Below are 11,123 nucleotides of genomic sequence, written 5' to 3' on the forward strand. Positions count from 1 at the left end.
CCGTTTAATTCATCAAAAAAATCACGACCGTTGATGCTGGCGACATTAAGAAAAGATTCCGTATTTTTACTGCTGTTTTTTTATTTTTCTAGGAAAAGGTTTATTTTTATTAAAAATAAACATTTATTTTGTCAGCCACTTGCCAATTTCCTAAAAGTAGACTTGTGATATGTGGAATATAAATATTATTATTTTTTATTACTTAAATATAGCAATAAACAAGTTAATAAAAAAATTCTTCAAAAAAAAAACAAGTTAACAAACGTTTAAAAAATCCTCCATATTAAAATTTAAATATAAAATTAGGGCTAAACTTTTTCCTACCAAAAAAAATATATAAAATTAAGGGATAAGGTACTCAAATAAGTCTAAAGGTTTTGGAAGTATCAATTTAGATTTTACGTACAAAATAGTATTAATGTAAATTTAACGTTTAAAAAAGAGTATCAATTTAGGTCTCCATAACGAAATATGACATGTCATTCATATTACTCTTTTAAGTTGTGATTTTCTTCACATATAATTAACAAAATTTAACGAACTAATATGAATGACGTGTTACGTTCCGTTATTAATGTCTAAATTTGTACTCTTTTTTAAACGTTAAATCTAAATTTATACTATTTTATACTATTTCATACTTCCCAAATAACTTAGATCTATTTTGATACCATATCCCTATAATTATCTCTATTTATACGGTTAGAAGGAAGTGTTGGAACAACCAGCACATACTGTTGGACGTCATCACGTTGTTTTAAATCAGTGTACAAATTGATCTAATTAGTGTACCAATTGTTTCAAATCAGTGTATCAATTGTTCCAACAAAATAATTATATTGTTTCAACAGAATTCTTAAAATATTCCAACAGAATACTTATATTGTTCCGACGGTGTACAAAATTGTTCCAAATCAGTGTACCATTTGTTCCAACATAATACTTATATTGTTCCAACAGAATAAATCAGTGTATCAATTGTTCCAACAAAATAGTTATATTGTTCCATCATAATACTTATATTGTTCCAATATAATAAATCAACCAATTGTTCCAAATCAATTTTATTATCTATCGTCTTCAATTTCATTGTTGTTTTTTTAGTATTTAACATAGTATCTTTAAATTTAAATTAGTTATATTATTTAGAAAATAATTTTAATCCTTAAAATTTATTGAAAATAAAAAAAATACCCTTAAAAATCAATAAATCATTTTCCTTAATTTTATCCATTTTACATATTTCAATAATTTATTGGGACTAAACCGTAAGAAATCTCACTTCGATCCAAGAATTAAAGTTTCTCAGAATAATGTTTTACATTTTTTGTAATGTTTTGAGAATTTTCTGAGCACTTTTTTTTCGACGGAAAACGTCCACCTAATCGTCGGATCCCGTTGATTTGGGACTAAACCGTAAGGAAACTCACTTTGAGTGAATTAAAATTTCTCAGAATGATGTTTTGCATTTTTTGGAATTTTTTGAAAATGTTTTGGATATTTGTTTTCTCACAGAAAAACGGATCGCCGAATTCTGTTCACCGAAATTTTTTTTATCTGAGCTTCTGGGATCTTAAAATGACCGTCTAATTAAGACGAGTCCAACGGTATAAAATTTTTGAAAAACGAGGTTGGAAAAGTCAGAAAAATGCATTTTAAAAAAAGAAATAAAGCAATCTTCTCTTTCCTTTTATTTACAAATTTGTCATTTTACCCTATTTAATTACAAAATTGGTCCTTGTCACACCATAAAACTTGTTTCACCATAAAAAAAATCTGTCACATTAGATCTATTCTATATATATATATTAAACTTTATATATATATATTAAACTTCAAGTATCATTGTTTAGTTGTTATTATATATTTTTTTTCAAGATAAACTATATAACACTAAAATGAAATTTGATTACTAATGCATTTATATACCATATATCATTTAATAATTATAGTAAGATATTCTTAATTTTAAACCATTTCTTTCTAAATTCTTAATTTTTACATAAAATATTGAATTAATATAAAAATATTGAGTTAACTTTAATAGTATAAAAATTTAAATAATAAATAAATAAATAAAATATTTATCAAAATGATTACATGTGTCAAACATGTAATATTTAAGTATTTTAACTAATTTAATAAATAAAACATTTATTAAACTAATTACATGTGTTAAACATGCAATATCTAATAATCATGCAACTTGACACTTAACACAATGTAAATGAAAAAGTTTAAATTAATTTATTTTAATCTTTTTTTTAACCATATAAATTAACTACAAAACACAAATCTTGGTTTGTGTTATTGGAAATAATTCGTTTGGTCCCTCTAAAAATTAACTTCTTTTAAAACTTACTGTAAACGTTTAATTTTATACTTAAAGCAAATTAACTCACTAATCAATAAATAACTATAATTTAACCTAATATTATTGTATCATAACTAAAATTAAGGACACGGATGTGATAATTCTCCCCACCTTAAAGAATTTCGTCATCGAAATTCATATTCTTTAATCTATCTTAATTTTCTTCCGAAACCTTTTTCAAGATCACGAAGTTATTTCAAATTACGAAGATTCGTCATAATTATAATGAGACCACAAATTCTAATGTTTCATTCCATTAACTTCATCATTTATTAATATCGACATCTTTGTAACAATCATTTAAGTATAACTCTTAGTAACTCTAAACTTCAGTCTAATTTAATTCCATCACCAATAAATCTACAACAAAACTTCAAATATCATTTATTCAATTTTATATAATATGATACACTTTATATTCATATCTTCCTAGTATTACACCAAATATCACTTTAATAAATTTAAATCACAATTGATTCATCCATTGCATATATATCAAATATATTTCACCTATCTCCAAGTTCTATAGATTTTTCTATAAGGAAAAAAAAAATCACTTTTGAACCACTAATATGTATGATATTATATTTTCTTACATCTTTCAAATAACCCGAATCAATGATTTGCATCAATATATAATCTTATTTCATCATAATAACAAAACTTGTATCTATAATTTTTCACTCCAATCATGATTTAACTTCAATCATCATTATCAATCAAATGTAAATCTTATTGTTATAATACAATTTCATATCAATAAGACTCATTTCATAAATCTTAATATCAATATCACTCGTATAATTCTCAATTTAATTCCTTAAAATCAATTGAGCTAATATGCTATTTTTTTTAATCACCACTGAGTATACCATTTATCAATCTAAATAAACTTCAATCTTTTCTCCAAACCATGTAAACAAGGAATATAGAGTACCTAAATTATGATAATCAATGTTTTTACAAACTCCAAACGATATCTTTACACACATAAAAGTCAATAAAATCTATAATGTCATTCAATTTCCCTTTTGATCCCCATATTATTAATCAACCAAAACCATTGAAATCTCCGTATTTTATTCTCAAAAAAAAATCTCCATATTTTATCTTTCTCAATCCCATATCTATTATCTTCGATTTATCATTTTATCAATTTCCTATATTCCTAAAGAAGACCAACTTATCATGTCATTCCAAAGTCTCTTAATCCTTATTGCAAATCTGAGATATATACATGCCTGTAAGCTAACTATTAAGCTCTCAAATATTAATTCCAAGTCATATTTAATATCAAGTATGTAACCCATATCACCAAATATCAAATAATTTATTATTTTTCATACACCTAGATATTGCTAACAATCAATTCTTATTTTCACAACTCACTAACTAGTTACTAAATCCTCAAAAAATTCCAAATTATTTATTAACTATCACTAACTATCCATATTCCTAAATTACTATCAATTATTTCTTAGCTATCACCAAATATCGATATTCCTCAATTACTATCAACCTTAGGTCCGAAAAATTTAACCTAGGCTCTGATACCAAACTGTCACACCCGACCCTAGATGACCCTAATCGGCATCAGGCGTGAAATAGAAAGATCGCAATCAACACTTAGTAATCTCCAAATTATCCAAATATCATAAATATCATACTTTTCAAGAATTTCTCTTAGATATATTATAAAATAAATTCATATTTCTACTCTATTCAAGTCCCAAAGTATTACCCAAATAAATCAAATCTCCAAATGAAAGTAAAATGTCCTAACTAAAGATAAAACCGATGACTTGATACTTCAACCTTGTTTATCAACCCGTAACTTCTCCCATGTCTTGCTCTTTCTCGCCTAAAACATTAAAACACTTAAAAACATGAGACAAAAATCTTAGTAAGCAATTATCAACCACATAAAATACTTATACTCAAAATAACTATATCTATAGTTTAAATATTCAAAATGCATCATATAAAATTCATATTCTTAAAAATGAACATTTTATGGATTAAACCATAATAAAATACTCAAAATAGTACTTTTAACCAAATATGCAATTTAAAATATCATAAGCTTGTTATAAACATTATTTCTCAAATTATCCCGCATTGTCAAAACGTAAATCATTGTATTAAAATATTTAATACCAAAACTTGTGTTCAAAATAACTATATATATTTATTTCTTTAAAATCTCAACTATACAAAATAAATAAGTTTGCAATTAATCGTTTACCCAAATCAACCATAAATCAATAAATACTTCATAAGCCGTATATCAATAAATACTTCATAAACCGTATATCAATAAATACTTCACAAATCGTATCTCAATAAATATTTCACAAATCGTATCCATCCGAGAGATAATCCCCGTATGTATCAATCTCCACAATATAATAGAATTGAGATATCTCATAATTTTGCCTAACCCTGCATGGTCTTACTCAACACTTCTTTGGCATACCCTATTAGGTCTTTCAACTGTGTACACGGGCCGTATTTCTCACTAAATACGGACTTTAATTAAAGCCACTTATCCAGATTATTCTTGATGGATACTAAAAATATTATAATTTCATAATGTAACTTAAAATCAGAGATATATATGTAAAAATATATATATAACTCATAAATCAACATCATAAAATTTCTCAAGCACCTTTCTCAATCAATTTCCAAAATATTCAAATCATAAATCATTATTGAACTAAAATCACTAATAAATAATTTAAAAATATACTTATCAATACTAACTTCAATTTCTTAAAAATAAACACATAAATCATCATATATAAACTTTATTTCATAAATTATAAGCTATCAAAAAACACTAATTTAACCATCTTAAAATCAAATATTCACCTTAAAATTAAAATCAAATATTCACCTTAAAAAAAATAAAACTTATAAGGATCACTTAACATATATGTATATATACTCAAAATCATAAAAGGTAGTTGATAAATTACTTCAGCAATTAAACGAAGAAAGACACAACCCGAGTCTCAAAATCTGTCTAGAATTGTCGCGTACGGGCCTATTCTAAGACTCTAGGACAACTAGCTCCATGGCACGCCGACCATCCCGATCTCCCCGCTAAACCTGGGCCCTCTAATGGAGGAGGTTGACCCGGTAGAGGAAGAAGCTTATAACACCTCGCAGCTCCTCAACGCGATACGAGGTTTCCAGACTACTCAGGCCGTTCACACGGCGGCACAAACGAAGATCATGGAACAACAAAGAAATCTGCAGGAGGAAAACGCCAAAATCTGGCAATACCTTAAGGAGGCCGCGGGGCCACCTCCAGCGTCTGTGGCGGCACGGGAACCCACTTCCCTAAAAATGGGCCTCGAAGGGCCCCTGAGGCAGCATAAATGTGGCGTCCGCAGGAAGAACCCTGAACCTCGAGGTTCAGCCTGCCCCTAGTGGCGAGGATCTGCTGGAACTAAAAATTCAGCGTTTCCTGGATAAGCGCGCACTCGGAGGGGTGATGGGGGGAAGCATCACATCCAGCAAAACCCCGTTAGTGCAACGGATCATTGAGACGAGGTTTCCCCACGACTGGAAGGCTCCTCGCCTGTCACAGTACTCGGGAACTGAGGACCCAAACGACCACGTAGCATCTTTTATGAGCACCATCAACCTTTATTCCAAAGATGAGGACATCATGTGTAAGGTCTTCCCCACTACGCTGTCCGTGAGTGCACATGAGTGGTATCAGGGACTAGCTCCTGAGTCCATTGACTCTTTTGACCTACTGAAGGATCTTTTCCTCTCCAGATTCATCGCGGCCGCCAATGTGAGAAAAATCAGCTCAGACCTCAAGGGTCTAAAACAACGGACAACTGAGCCACTGTGCAATTTCCTCTCCAGGTTCCACCACATGGCCTCTCAGGTCAAAGGCCTCAACCTGGAAGTTGTGCACGATGCTCTCGCAAAGGGCACGTCTTGCGAGCCCCTCAAACAGAAGTGTTTCCGAAAAATACCCTGATCATTCGAGGAGCTCATAACCATGGCACAAACATTTGTCCGATACGACGACTGCGACCATCCCGCAGGCTATGAGGAGTTAGAGAAAGATAAGGCCAGAGGAGACTCTCGAAAGGAGGAGAAGAGCAAAGCGACGGGTGACGTCCGTGACGGAGGGTAGAGCCGCAAAGAGGAAGCCCCTTTTCCCTACCCCTCGCGGGCCGAAGCAACTAATCTGGATCGAAGAGGTGACAAATCCCGAGGTAAGGATGTGCACTTCGTCACTCAGAACCCCGCACGCAGATACACGCACCAGGCCCCGCAAGCAGATAAAGGAAAGACCCACATCGAGAAAGAATATTGCAAGTATCATAAATCCTCCGGTCACTCCACGGAAAACTACCATCAGCTGCAGAAGGAAATCGACCGAATCACAGAGCAGGGAGCCCCGCCAAGGCTCCTCAGGCAAAGGGAGCATAGCCTGAAGCAGCGAGAGGCCGGCCGAACCGAGGACCTGAAGAGACCACATTTTCAAGGAGAGATCCACGTCATTAGGGAAGGGGCACCGGCGCACTGCGGCCCTCCGGGGACCTCCCGCAAAAGAAAAGCAACAGACCAGATTTTAACATTATAGCCAGCCACTCGGAAGCTCTCGTTATCACAATTAGTATGGCTAGCTTTAACGTACATCGCGTGTTAGTCGACACAGGAAGCTCGGTTAACCTGCTAACCTAGACGGCGCTCCGTGCCATGAAGAGCTCCCGCACTGCCCTCCGCGCAGGAGCTTTCCCTTTGGTGGGTCTATCCGAAATTGAGGTCCCCGTCAGAGGGATCATCTCTTTCCCGACGATTCTGAGCTAGGACGGCAGGGAAGTGGAGCGCGTCGCCGAGTGGGTGGTAGTGGATATACCACTGGCGTACAACGCTATCATTGGCAGGCCACTGCTAGCGGATCTCAAAGCTACAATCAATGTCTTCGACCTTTCCCTGACCCTACCGCATCAGAATGATGAAATCACGATTCACGAGGACCGATTGCTAGCCAAAAAGCTGTAATGGCAGGCAACCCAACCGCCAGCAGCTCTGTACCTAGAAGACGACTTGATGGATATGAGGGGGGTACAATCCCACTCCCATTGAGCCGGTCGAAGACTGCTTGGTCGGACCAAGCAGGGCGCTAAAGATTGGCACCAAAATGCCAACCCAGCTGGTCGACGAGGTAAAGGCCGTATCGCCTGGAGCACTGAAGACATTACCGGTGTATCACCCGATCAGGCGACACACAAGCTAAACATTGACCCTTCAATCGAACCACCAAAGCAGAAGAAGCGCGTGCAGGCACGAGACAAGCAAATGGCAGTCAAGGCCGAGATCCAGAAACTGCTAGCAGTGAAGTTCATTCGAGAGGTCCATTACCCGGACTGGCTGTAACGACCCGGTCCGGAGTGGGTGGCATCGGGGTAAGAAGGCTTGAGCAAGGAGCGGCCCTAAGGGATGGCGATGGGGGCAGGAATGAACTGAATCCCACATCGACAATGGAGAGGGAATGATTGGGGCTTATTAGTAAGATGTGAATCCAATACATGTAGACGCGTTTTAAAGCCGTGAGGCCCAAGGTGTTGGATTTGGGCCAAAGCGGACAATATCTACATGGTATTGGACCAGGGTGTTACAATTGGTATCAGAGCCGACTCTCCACGTACGATGTGTGGTTCGGGGACGAACCAGGCGGAAGCTGGTGGGCCTGTAACGACCCGGTCCGGAGTGGGTGGCGTCGGGGTAAGAAGGCTTGAGCAAGGAGCGGCCCTAAGGGATGGCGATGGGGGCAGGAATGAACTGAATCCCACATCGGAAATGGAGAGGGAGTGATTGGGGCTTATTAGTAAGATGTCAATCCAATACATGTAGACGCGTTTTAAAACCGTGAGGCCCAAGGTGTTGGATTTGGGCCAAAGTGGACAATATCTACATGGTATTGGACTAGGGTGTTACACCCTGTAACGACCCGGTCCGGAGTGGGTGGCGCCGGGGTAAGAAGGCCTGAGCAAGGAGCGGCCCTAAGGGATGGCGATGGGGGCAGGAATGAACTGAATCCCACATCGGAAATGGAGAGGGAGTGATTGGGGCTTATTAGTAAGATGTGAATCCAATACATGTAGACGCGTTTTAAAGTCGTGAGGCCCAAGGTGTTGGATTTAGGCCAAAGTGGACAATATCTACATGGTATTAGACCAGGGTGTTACAATTGGTATCAAAGCCAGGTTCTCCACGTACGATGTGTGGTTCGGGGACGAACCAGGCGGAACCTGGTGGGCCTGTAATGACCCGGTCTGGAGTGGGTGGCGCCGGGGTAAGAAGGCCTGAGCAAGGAGCGGCCTTAAGGGATGGCGATGGGGGCAGGAATGAACTGAATCCCATATAGGAAATGGAGAGGGAGTGATTGGGGCTTATTAGTAAGATGTGAATCCAATACATATAGACGCGTTTTAAAGCCGTGAGGCCCAAGGTGTTGGATTTGGGCCAAACCGGACAATATCTACATGGTATTGGACCAGAGTGTTACACTGGCTTTCCAACATTGTGCTTGTAAAGAAAGACAGCGGGAAGTACCGCATGTGCGTAGACTTTACTGATGTGAATAAGGCGTGCCCTAAAGATTGCTACCCGCTCCCTAACATAGATCAGCTCATCAATCAAACGGTGGGATGGAAAATTCTATCCCAGTTCGACGCCATCGTCGGTTTTTAGCAGATCCCGCTAGACCCCGCCAACGCCGAGAACACATCTTTCATAACGTATGAGGGCACGTATTGCTACAACGTGATGCCTTTTGGCCTAAATAATGTAGGAGCCACCTATCAGAGGTTAATCGATAAAATGTTTTCTCATCTCATAGGCGAAATAGTACAAGTGTACATAGACGACATGGTTGTCTTCAGCGCCGAGGAAAGCGATCACCCGCGAGACCTGGCGGAGGTGTTCGAAATCTTCTGGACATACAACCTCAAACTCAACCCGGAGAAATGCTTCTTCGGAATTCGCTCAGGCAAATTCATTGGTTGTGTGGTGTCGGAGAAGGGTATCGAACCAAATTCTGTGAAGATCGAGGCAATCCTAGCGATGAAAGCGCCCCTCGATCTCCAGGGCGTGCAGAGACTCAACAGACGGATCATCGCTTTGCGACGTTTTATCTCTTGCTCAGCACAGCATTGTCTCCCTTTTTACAAGGCCATAAAAAGGAGCATCCCTTCGCCTGGTCGACTGACTGTCAGGCGGCGTTCGATGCCATTAAAACGTTTCTCGCCACTCCACCATTGCTGTCGGCACCCAGACAGGGCAGGGACATCCATTTGTACTTCACCATTGTCGAAGAGACGGTAGTCGTGGTTCTCACCCAAACAGAGGGTACCGAGCTTTACCCCATTTATTTTATGAGCAAAGTGCTCAAAGGAGCAGAAATCCGGTACTCGGCGGTCGAAAAGGCTCTATTCGCCATCACACAGGCATCCAAGCGCCTATGGCCATATTTCCAAGCTCACACCGTCATAGTCAAAACTAATTACCCACTCAAGAAGGCGGTCCAGAAACCCGAAGTCTCCGGGCGCATAACCAACTGGTCTATCCGACTATCCCAATTCGATGTACGTTTCGAAGCCCGCACAACGATCAAAGCTCAAGTCCTTTCCGATTTTCTCGTAGAATTCACAGGGCCAACAATGAGCAGCACACCACCAAGTGGGGATAGCGAAGGAGACCAGTGGACTATGAGTGTGGACGGGTTATGTGGCCCAGGGCGAGCAGGCGCTAGCATCGCCATTCATGGCCCAAACGACATCTGCTTACGCTACGCCATGCAACTAACTTTTCCAACCACGAATAATCAGGCAGAATATGAGGCCTTGATCAGGGCCGGTCCTGGGCCTAGGCCCGGGGTGCGCCGGCCTAGGGCCCAAGGCAGGAAGGGGGCCTAACAAAAATTTATCTTTGTAAATAAAGTGCATATGTTTTGAGTATTATACATAAATTCAAATTAGCATAATGGTAATGCATTGACTTTCCACTTAAGAGGGTATGGGTTCAATTCTCATCTTTGTCATTTTTTTTAATATTTTTTTGATGTATTTTTAATATATAAATGTTATTGGTAGTCAAGAGTAAGAAGACAAGTTTCATTTTATTACCTTGATTAAATTTGAAAATTAAAAATTAATTTATACAATGATATGAATAAAAATCAATGGGTTAAGGTGTAAAATTACTCATAACGTTTTGGGTGAGGAGCAATTTTACCCCTAACTTCTAAAATGGTGCAAATTTACCCCTAACGTTAGTAGCCAAGAGCAAATTTATCCCTAACGTTGATAATTTAGGTCAATTTCAGACACAATTATAAAACACAGATATTTTTGTCTCTCATTTTGCACCAATTGCATATCAATCCGTTCTAAAAAAAGATTTCATGTGTTTTATAATTTAATAATAGAACTGGAGATTAATAATTTTTTGAATTTTTTTGTCCAATTCATACAAAAGATAGTATAGTTTATGACAAGATTCATAATCGAGAAACAGTTTGATGAAATATTTATCAAATTAACCAATTTATCAATGTTAGGGGTAAAATTGCTCTTGGCTTCCAACGTTAGGGGTAAAATTGCACCACTTTAGACATTAGGAGTAAAATTGCTACTGATCCAAAACGTTAGGGGTATTTTTACACCTTAAGCCAAAATCAATTAGTAAATTTTATATATATTAAAGGGGCCCT

The sequence above is a fragment of the Euphorbia lathyris genome, chromosome 5, assembly GCF_963576675.1.
Source record: "Euphorbia lathyris chromosome 5, ddEupLath1.1, whole genome shotgun sequence".
In the NCBI taxonomy this organism is placed as follows: Eukaryota; Viridiplantae; Streptophyta; class Magnoliopsida; order Malpighiales; family Euphorbiaceae; genus Euphorbia; species Euphorbia lathyris.